The 11,732-nt window shown below is 32.8% G+C and overlaps 1 long non-coding RNA gene and 1 pseudogene across 1 annotated transcript in view; both read right to left on the bottom strand.

Moving 5' to 3' along the window:
* The window catches only part of LOC144240586 (uncharacterized), an 82,567-nt gene that overhangs the window by 6,509 nt on the left and 64,326 nt on the right, over window positions 1-11,732 (bottom strand). The window lies entirely within an intron of this gene.
* LOC144240543 (microtubule-associated protein RP/EB family member 1 pseudogene) overlaps window positions 1-11,732 on the bottom strand; it is a 35,289-nt pseudogene that overhangs the window by 1,947 nt on the left and 21,610 nt on the right.

Raw genomic sequence — 11,732 nt, 5'->3', positions numbered from 1 at the left:
TGTTAGAATTAATAGAATATATATTATATATAATTTATATTTTTATAAAAATCTTTATAAAATTATTTATAATTTATATAGTTTATATTTTTATAAAAATTATAATATGTATTTATAATATATTATATATAATAATAGAACAGTGTTAGAATTAATAGAATTGATATTTGGAGTCACCAATATATTTATAGCCTTAATTTCTGCCTGTATCTCTAAGCTTCTATTCCCTCACTGTTTAAAGAGCAATATTTAGTGTTTACTTCATTTCTACTATGGTAAATTCTTTCATTTTGTGTGTTTGTAAATGACTTTTCTCATTTTCATTCTAAAAGAAATTTTTTTAAGCTTTAAACTCCTAGACTGACAGTTATTTTATTTCAGCACTTCAAAAATATAATTTGTCTTCTAGCTTTTATCATTGTTGTTGAGAAAATAGACTTAAGTTGTATTGTTATTCCTTTGAAGATATTATGTTGTTTTTCTCTAGGGGCATGTTAAAATTTCTTTTGTCTTTGCTCTTCTTGCAATTTTATTCTATTGTGTTACTATATAGATTAATTTTGTTAAAATCATACTTTGGAGTCTCAGGTTTTCCTTAACATATGGTTTGTTGTCTTCAGCAGTTTTGGAAATTTACAGCCATTCCCTCTTCAAAATTTTGTCACCACATTCTTTATCTTCTCCTTCTGAGACTCTATAAACAGATCCCAGGTTCTCACCACACTCAAGGGGAAAGGATCATATAATGTGTCTATTCCAGAGTGGGAACCTTAGAGCATATCTTGCAATTCTACCTATCACAGAGAGCAATATTCCTGGCAGTTCTGGGAACACCATTACCTTCCATCTTGTGGTTTTAAGAAGCTACTGTTATTGTTCAATACTAATGACTTAACATCTATATTTTTTTCTAGAAAAGAAAAAATATTCTAATGGCAAAATTCCCTTTTAATGGGAACTACTGCAACTAAACTAGAGCGAAGATAGAGTAAATTAGTACACTTTTGTAAGAAAACATACATAGTAAGAAATGTAAGAAACTATTTTTGAAAACAAGAGGGATGACGCTTCTTTCAATGCATTGTTTTAGGAAATAATTCTCATTTATTTGCTCAATTTGTGTTGGTGATCCCAAGTTTATGTATATTTTTAAAAACATTGAAACTGATATAAAGCAACAAGTATAATTCAAATATCGTTCAAACAAGTCTGTTTTCTTAACTTTTAATTCACTTTCATTACTAACATAATTTCCTATGAAGTAGAACCATAGCGATTATTCAGCACAAATCACAGTTCAATATAAATAAACCTATTACATGTTATATATGTATACATAAGTATGTATGTATAATGTTAACTTCTCTTGTTTTTGTTTTTGTGTTTTTGTCAACCTAATAAAATGTTCCATATATTGTACTACGTTGATATTGCTCTTGTTTTTTAAGCTATTAAGAATTCCATTGACCGCAGTCAGATGGTATAATGATTGAACTGTTAATAGATATTTAATTTGGAGTTCTAATAATAACTGTAAAGATGTAAAATATCCTATGTATGTATGAAGAAGATTTACAAGGTAAAAAATAGATATGCCATTCAGATTTTATAATAACCTCTCTTGAGGATAAGGAAGTTCAGAAAAATTTTAATATTCAGCTTTTATCTTTAAGATCTACTTTTATTTTAAAGTGTGTAAAGCAACTGTTATCCTGCCCATTTTATTATAGTACATAGAATACAGTCAAAGAATACAATACAAGGAAACCAGGATCTTATTGGTTGAGATCCTATATTTATCTTATAGCATAAAATTCAACATATGAGTTGAATTTTATATGATAGAGGCATTCAACATACATTCGCATTTCAAGTGTTCTGTCTTGTGATTTAAACATCTCATTTCAGATCACCCTATCCATTTTTGGTCATGAGCTCTGATTCACAGTTTCCAGTCTGTCCTCCTATATGAACATAAAATGTTGACTTGTAAAGTAAATACCAATTCATGTATGAATATTGTTATCACTTATTAGAAAAGAATACAGAATTCTTAGATTGTCTATGCAACAAATTTATTTTAGGGTGTAGAACTGGAAACATTTCTGGGGATATATGGGTGGCTCAGTTGGTTAAGCATCTAACTCTTGATTTTGGCTCAGGTCATGATCTCATGGTTCATGGGTTCAAGCCCCACATCAGGCTCTATGCTTACAGTGTGGAGCCTGCTTGGGATTCTCTCTCTCCCTTTCTCTCTGTGCCTCCTAGTGCCTCCTATGCTCTCTCTCTCTCTCTCAAAAATAAAGAAATAAACATAAAAAATAAAAACGTTTCTGGGTTAGTATAGAATAACCATAGGAAAAAAAAATTATCTTAGTTCTACTACCATTATTTCTTTGTAATTGATGACACTTCACCAAACTTAAACATTCTCCCATTTTGCTATCTTTATTTAGGGAGAGAATCATAGCTTCTAAGAATTATTTCCCCCAAATTAAAAAATTGTTACAACTTATAGCATATNTATTTCTTTGTAATTGATGACACTTCACCAAACTTAAACATTCTCCCATTTTGCTATCTTTATTTAGGGAAGAAACATAGCTTCTAAGAATTATTTCCCCCAAATTAAAAAATTATTACAACTTATAGCATATTTCGTTGAAATATTGAAATTTGAAGGCCAAAATTCCTGGGTTCTTGTCTTAACTCTATGTCTATGATTTAAATCAAATCATTTTATGAAATCAGTTCTTTCACATTTGTAAACTTATGTAATGATTTTTCATTTCACTAATTAACCTCATAGGCTTTCTTTGGAAATCAAATGCAATAATGTACATAAAATTACTTTGTATACAATAAATCTCTAATAAATTTAGCTATAACTATTGCTAATACTATAAAAATTATACCAATTTGTAACACATGCTAATGAACCCTAATTCAATATAGTTGTGAAAAATGTCATCATTAAAAAGCAATTAGTTTCTGTCTATTGAAGTAATCTAATATATGACCAGTACCTACCATTCTTAGGCCCTTTTAGTTATTCTCTAATATTTAGATTTTTTTTGTAGTCTGTTTTATACATTTTGAGAAGAAAGAAATTGAGACCTAGAGGAATAACTAGTTTGTCCAAGAAGCACAAATAACAACATCCAGAACCTACATTTAATTCCCATTTTTGAATTTGATTTCTCTGAGTTTGAAGTGAAAAGTCTTGAGACATCCACTTCTGTCTCACTAATTTACTAATCAGAATGGAATAAACATGTTATATGCAACTACGAAAATAAATGTTAAGACTTTGAAATTCAGTTATAAATTGGGCATCATTCATATTTTATGAAAGTCCACGTGTGTACATTCTGTATACATGAAGAATCATCAACTCTGCAAAATATGCCCTCTTCAACAAAGAATTGCCACTTTAAAGAATAGTACTGTTTCCCTGAACATACAATCAAAATTCATATGTCAGCTTGGGGAAAGGCTAATCTTATCCTTGTTTCAAACCCCATTTCTCCATTACCATCTTTTAGTTTCCACATATGTGATCATCAGGGTATATTGACTGTGGCCACTTTTATGAATGAATTCCGAGATGATTAAATGCAGGATGTACCTTGAGGAAGTAATGAAACAGCAACAGATGAGGTACAAGCCTTAGGAAAGGGTTATGGTAAAAGTTAGGGAGGAGTTGTGGATATGCTACTGATATCACAAGATTCACAGATGAATTAAGGTATTGCTGAGTAAACTTCATATAAATAAAAATTATTTGTTTCTAAAGAGACAAAATGCTCTAATGCTTGTGTTACAGTAAGCATGTCAAGAAGTTCAAAACTTCTTTTTGATAAAGTAATAATATTTTTCTTAATTTTTAGCAAACAGTTTCAGGCTTACATAAGGCTTACTGGGTTTCCTACCACATACCATACATTTCAACACTTAATTACTGAAATCTTCACAATGGCCCTTGAAAACTGGTATTAATAACCTCACATGCAGATGAGGCAGTAACATCAGTTGCTTAAAGTAAAAGCATTTTAAAAAGTGACTGAACCCAGACTACTTATTCAAAATCCAATATTCCTTTAAGTACCACCAGCTGTGAGGACATTTCCTGTTATTATTGAAATGTCCCTACTAATTTTGATAGAAATTTGAATATGAAAGACCTAACAGACTCCAGATGGGTTCTTCAATTCTTTTAGCCTGTCTCATCACCAGGATAACCCTGATAACATCAGTTTTCCAGTATCTCACACACATGTTGCTGGGAAAAATCATAAAATCATATAAAAGCAGTCACAGAAACTAAATTCTAATATTTTTGTACTCAAATTCCAAGGTCCAGTCTAGTAATGCTTTAGTCACCTTGCTGTGGATTACCCGTCTTACAGATTTTCTGTTACATGGTTACATCTCTGGCTGGTTTCAGTAATATTCTCTTCTCTTAGTGGGTTTAGTGTTTAGTGTTAAAAAATGTCATTATAATGTTAACCTCATTTTTTATTAACTGACCTTTCTTTTATTGAAGGTAACCGGGAGCAAGTTCTATAGCAAACATTGAGGAAAACTGACCATAAATCATGTTAGAGACATGAACTATGGACAGAAAAAAATAACATTAATTCATAAAACCTTAAGATAGCAAGGAGTGTGGGGGTCATATTTTTTAAAGCAAAAATCCAATCCATGACCTTCCTGACAAAGAACCATTACAGGTTTTCTCTTTGAAGGATATTTTTTTTTATTCCACAGTAGGATGAGGAAATTTCAAAAAGAATCTATTAACTGTGCTGGAGAGCTTGACTTCTAAAAGATACAATCCCAGGTCTCTAAATTCTATGCCTCTCCTGGCAGAAACGTGGCAAATATGACTTTGTAGGTTTCTGTGAACAGCTTTTATCGAAGAGGTTAAGCCATTGTTCAGCCATGGCTCTAAATCTTCTCAAAATGAACACATGCTTCTGAACTGATCTTTAGTCGGTCATGTTACTAGCCTCTCTTACTTTTAAAATATCCATGACCTTCTCAGGGTGCACATCAGCATAGAATAATGTTTCTTTCATATATGATATTATAGATGGTAAGAAAAGTGTACATTTAGAACAGGCTTTTAAATGTATAGGAACTAAATTAAATTAGTCTCATAAAATTTCTACTGTTTTTAGTTTGAAAAAATGAATTTATATGTTGTATACATTGAAATATGATTGGAAGGTAAAATAAAAAATATGAGATTATATAAGAATTGTACTTTTGATCATTTTTCTTGTTTTATTGTATAATAATAATTATAAAGAACATATACTTTCAGCAGAAAATGCAATTGAAATTTAAGCACATTTTTTCATGGGATGCAGTTATGACTATGTCATATAAACTGTGGGCCAACCAAATCAGAGCCTCTTGATAGGAAGGGCATGGCCGAGTTACAAAATCCTCAGCATAAAAAAGGAATGTTGTCTCTGAGAAAAGCAGAACTCTGCCTTTCACGGTGGTTCAAATTGAACCTCTCAAGGACTAGCATGTGTTTTCTAGAAAAAGAGAGAGAAGCCTATGAACAAAAACTTAAAAGATTATTATATTTACAGGGCCACCTAAGTGGCTCAGTCAGTTTAAGCATCTGACTTCAGCTCAGGTCACAATCTCGTGATTCTTGAGTTCAAGCCCCACGTCACGGTCTCCACTGTCAGCCCAGAGCCGGTTTCAGATCCTCTGTTTCCCTCCCTCTGCCACTGCCTGCTCTCTCTTGCTTTCTCACTCAAAAACAAACTATTTTTTAAAAGATTATATTTTCAGATAAAGGTGCTATAAAATCCTGAGGTATAACATACTGCTGTCTTTTCAATAAAACAAAAATAAGAAATATGCTGCTTTTTTACATATTGTCATATTTAGGGGGAACTTTGAGGACTTTAATTCAGCAGCAACATCTATATAGTCTGTTATGTCTCATGGAGCTGACCGATTAGTTTAATAAACTCACATGGGTCACTGCTGAAGAATACTCAGAAATATTGGAGGAAATTTTGTAGGGTGCCACATCAGTTAAATAAGGTGTTAAAGATGGGGATTGGAAGCAGAGAACTATGAGCTTCTAATGCTACAGAAATTCAATTTTTATTGAAGGCTTATGTTACATATAAACATTACAAAGAACAACAGTCCTTGTAACTTTTTCTTCCCCAAAGTCAGGTATTTTCCTGTGAATATTTTTTTAGTTGGTAAAATTATAAAATAATTTTTCCAAAGTGTTCTGAATTGGTCTCATACATAGAGACTTACTAAATAGTAGCTCTTAATATACAACATGAAGAGCATGCACGATATTTTAAGTTTAAACATAGAAGTTTTAGGAATTTCCCACTGCAGCAATGAGAAAGAATGAAAAAGGGAAAGCAAGACAAGCCATAGAAAAGTCAGTTATGAGGTATTCCAGCACTTGTGTAGGGAAAAAATAGGGAAATGTGTAGAGGTCTGGGGAGAATTTGGAAGACAAATTCAAGAACTAGTTGGGAAATTGAATCAATAGATTTGTTGACAGTTATCACACTGAACAACATGTGCCAGGGGCTGTCATGCATAATTTTCTCTCAAATTTCCCAGTCTATCATGGAAAATATAAACACAGATAGTTATAAATATATGACATTATGCAAAGAAGTCATGAGACAATATAGCAGACACTGTAAATTCTATGCCTTATATCAACTCAACCCATCTAAATTCAGTTACAGCTATGATCCAAACTGTCCAAACGAGGCTGATGGCTTCATTTGAAATCGTTTGCCTCAAGAATTTCTAGCACTTCGGGAGTAGGCCCAAAGTGGAAATGGGGAATTAGCACACCAACACCCGAAGAAGCCCCCAACCAATAGGGGCTGGTGCTGGTAGTCCTGTTTTCTGTTGGGAACATTGTGATGTGTGTCCTCTAGAGATTCTTAGAGTGTCCCCATTGTTAACTGCTGCCCTGTTTCTCACAAAGGTAAAATGATGACACATTCCTTTCCTTCATTGTTTCACTTACCCTCCCACTCACTGTGTTTCCTAAGACTACCCCCCAGATTAATAATCTGAATTTGTCTCTACTTCACCATCCTTTTTACTTTGGTTGAGGGGTGAAATGATTACAAAGTACGAGAGTTGGAATGAGAGGTGGCAATAGAGGGCAACGTTCAGAATGAGCTTTAGGAATTGTGTCACTTGGTCAGATGTCAACAAGGACTACACTGTTGGTGGTAAATGTGACGGTGACAACTCCTGGCAGAGTGCTAGCTTTTGGCAAGGTGTAACTTCCCGAATGAATAAGATCCTCACCATAGCAGATAGGGATGCACACTGTCATATACACATTCTCCAGCTCTTGAAAAACATGAGACAAAAAAAAGTATGGTGGAGCTCAGAGGTATTTTCTGGACAAGTCTTAATAAGAAAGACAGAAAGACAATAAGCTAGCCTCCTCTTGGAGAAGATCACTGATGGTTACTTGGAAGAGATGAATATATATTAAGGTGTTAAATGGAACTGACAATAACAAACATTTCAATAGTACAAGTGAGAAGCTTCACTATGTTGGGGGAGAACTATAAGCAATTTCTTGGAGGTTAAAGTGAGGGGTTAGTGACAGATTTGGGCAAGGTGTCCAAGGCCAGGTCAATGAGGCTTTTATGTGCCATTCTAAGAAGCTTGGATTTTATCCTATAGGTAATATGTAGTGATTTTTGAAGGCTGTCATAATGTTATCAAATACAGAAAATGATTTGACTATTTTATTAATTTTTTCAAGAATAGAACATAACAATACTATTATAGAAGCACAGTAAAGCAGTTAATTTATTATATTTAATGGATGCTTAAGGACATTAAGGCTGGCTTCTTATAGAAACTGATTTGAGAAAAGCTTAGGAGTTTCATAATGGATCTTACTACTGCTTTTGCTTAAATATACCACTCTTAAACTTGGGTTCTTTGAAATTAATACCAAATTGAATGAGGTAACGTACTTCATATTCCCTCATGTTCAGAAAGAGGATCGAACTAAACTACCTGAGACAAAATAGAATTCTTAACAAAAATATCTTAAATATGTCTTGAAAAAGTACTCTACTGCCTGAAATAATGAGGAAGGAGTTCATCTCTGCTGTTCCTTTTTAATTCTGCATCTAACCTTCAAAGCATCGACTCATACACACACATAGTTTCATAAATTATGTTTAGATTTAGTACTTTGAAATAAAATTTTAAGCTGTGATTTGAAAGTTAGAATTTTGTCCCTTAAAATTATGCATGATATGAGAAATTTGGTTTTATATTTGGTTTTCTTGTTTGTTTTCTATACAAATTGGGTAACCAGAAACTTTGAATGAGGAACAACAAGATGACATTGGTAAAAGAATTTCAATTTTAGGTTGAATATAACTGTGACTAAATTACAACCTTTTTTGGTAAGTCAACAGGTAACCGTTTAGCCTCTATGATTCTATAATAGTTATTTTAACATTATGCTAAAATACTATGTTGAACAAATTAGTAGCTACATGTAGAACAATAAAATTTATGTAAGTTACATTTTTTATACCTCAAATTTTCATATTTGTATAAGCCAGTAATAAGGAAATTATTGGTTCCACACCAGAAACAAACCATATATGATAGTATTATATTCAAAACCCTGTTCTCTATAATTTCAGAGACTAAATTTTAAAAATAAATACAATACAATAAAATAAAACATTAAAAAAATGGGGTGCCTGGGTGGATCAATTGGTTCAGCGTCCAGCTTCAGTTCAGGTCATGATCTCATGGTTCGTGGGTTAGAGCCCTGCATCAGGCTCTGTGCTGACAGCCAGCTCAGAGCCTGGAGCCTGTTTCAGATTCTGTGTCTCCCTCTCTCTCTGATCCTCCCCTGCTCATGCTGTCTCTCTCTCTCTCAGAAATAAATTTTAAAAAATAATAAAACATTAAAAAATAAAGAAAAATTAAAACTTCAATTATTTCATACTCTGTTAATCAGAATATTTTAGTTTTGCTGCCAGAAAAATTAACAAGCTTCAAAACTTTCAATGTCTTCAATCAATAAAGCTTGTTTTTTTTTTCTTCTTTCATCAATACTAAATACCCAGTGCAAGAGAGTTGGACAATGGTTGGGGACAATGCTCTAAGTACCTACACATAAATCCAGGTTGACTTGGATTCAACAATATGATTGCCATTTTCTGCAACTTGGGAAGAGAGAATATAAAAAACTCCAAACTCAAGAGGCGCCTGGGTGGCTTAGTCGGTTGAGCGTCCGACTTTCACTTAGGTCATGATCTCGCGGTTCGTGGGTTCGAGCCCCACGTCGGGCTCTGTGCTGACTGCCAGCTCAGAGCCTGGAGCCTGTTTCAGTCTGTGACTCCCTCTCTCTCTGACCCTCCCCTGCTCACGCTGTCTCTCTCTCTCTCCTAGAAATTTAAAAAAAAAAAAATTAAAAAAAAACAAAAACAAAAAAACTCCAAACTCTTGTCCTATAATCTATCCTAGAAATGACACCTAGTAATTATTTTTTACAGCCATTGGCCAGAAATAGTCACACATTCTCACCAAATTGCAAGAAAACTTAAAATTTTTATATTCCATGTTCTTGGGAGAAGCATACTTTGATTCTTTGAAACTAATATAAAATTAAATGGGAAAATATACATTTCACTCCCTCAGGTTCAGAAAAAGGATCAAATTATACTACCTGAGACAAAATGTCATACATCTTAACAAAAATATCTTGAATATGTTATGAAAGATTACTATACATAAAAGATTACTGAGAATTGACTACCCATAAGGATTAATTATATATGCCAAATTACTAAGAACTATAATTAAATTATCAAATTTTAAAGTGGAAACCATAAATATCACATCATTGTCACTATAATGAACTAAAACTATTTGTTCAAGTTGTATGCTTTGAAGCGTGGATATATAATAAATTGATTTTATTACTGTCCACAGACTTTTCAAAGAGGTTCTGTTGGAACAAGTAGATATTAACACAACTACCTTGAACTTATGAAAGCTCTTATTGTCACGATGCCACAAAACATTTATTCAGATTATTATTCAAATTTGGATGAGTAATACATATACTCACATTTTCCTTGGAATTAGCAAAAATATTCTGAATAGAAATATATGTCACATCATTTTTACTAAATATAGAGAAAATAATGAAAAGTTTGGAATATCAAAATAAATTTAGTCTTTATTACTCAGCACCACTTAGTTTGAATACTTGTCTTCTCTAATTCATGTATCATTTAATATTCACTATTTTTACAGTTTACATTTCTTTATTGATCATCTACTTAAGCAACACAAATGGAGTTTGTTGCAAGATCTGTATACATAATACAGATATATGCTATAATTAACTACACAGTGCAACTTATAACTATGACTTGATTTTCTAAAACTTTTGTCTCTCTCTATTCCTAATAGGCCATGAAGAACACACAGAATGGCAAAAGAAAAAAAAGGATTAAAAGCTAATGCACTCCAAATCAGCAACAACTGTCATTTCTTATTGGTAGGATTAAAGTATTTATTCTTATTGGAGAGATTTTTCTGTTTCACTTTTTATCATTCTTTCCCATAATAATCTTGTCAACTATAACATATAGTATTAAAAAAAACAAATGTAAAGTCACCAGAATTTTTAAGTTAAAAAATATTTTATTCTGTAGGTAAACTTTCTGTGTTTGAATGGATTTGATGATTTATTAATTGTATGAACGTTGAAAAATTAAAATTCTCCATCCCACGATTATGTCCCCTTAAAATATCTTGATAAATATGCTAGTTGTCCAACGGTATCTATTTTTTTCTGCAAAGAGAACATTTTTTTCTGGATGTAGGATCTCCCAAAATGAAGACTATATTTCTTAATTTTTCCTTCCTTTGTATTTCTGTATGTAACCGAGTTCTAACAAATGAAAGCTGTCATGTATTTCTGGATATCTCTGGTTTACTCCCTTTTGCTTTTTCCTAACCCCTCTCTTCCTACATTTCCCCTTCAACCTCAGCCAGACCACACCACCCCCCATCTCTCACCATGCAACAGTTGGAAGGAGCCTGAGTCTATGAGGAATTCATGGAATAGAACCATCATATATATTCTTCAGTTAAGAAAGAAATAAGCATCTCTCTGCTTTAAGCCACTGTTAATTTTAGTTTTCTGTAAATTTTAGCCACAAAAAATCCTTTTTTTAATGTTTATTTTTGAGAGAGACAGAGCACAAGTGGGGGCAGGGGGAGAGAGGGAGACACAGAATCCAAAGCAGGCTCCAGGCTCTGAGCTAGCTGTCAGCACAGAGCCCAACACCAGGCTCAAAATCATGAACCGCAAGATCATGACCTGAGCTGAAATCAGAAGCTTAACGAACTGAGTCACCCAGGCACCCTAAGCCACACAAAATCTTAACTTGATATATAATACCTCAAAGAATTATTATGGAAATTAAATAATATTCCGTTTGTTTAGCAAGCTGCCTCTTATTTAGTAAATGTTTAGCTAAATGTTTCCCCTCTTTTTTAATTTAAATGAAATTAGTTAACATGCTGTGTAATAATGATTTCAGATATAGAATTTAGTGATTGATCACTTAACATATAACACCTAGTGCTCATCCCATCAATTACCTTCTTTAATGCCCATCACCCATTTAGCCCATCCCCCTACG

Source organism: Crocuta crocuta, unplaced genomic scaffold (assembly GCF_008692635.1).
Source record: "Crocuta crocuta isolate KB4526 unplaced genomic scaffold, BGI_CrCroc_1.0 scaffold6, whole genome shotgun sequence".
In the NCBI taxonomy this organism is placed as follows: Eukaryota; Metazoa; Chordata; class Mammalia; order Carnivora; family Hyaenidae; genus Crocuta; species Crocuta crocuta.
This window is presented reverse-complemented; position numbering and strand designations above follow the sequence as displayed.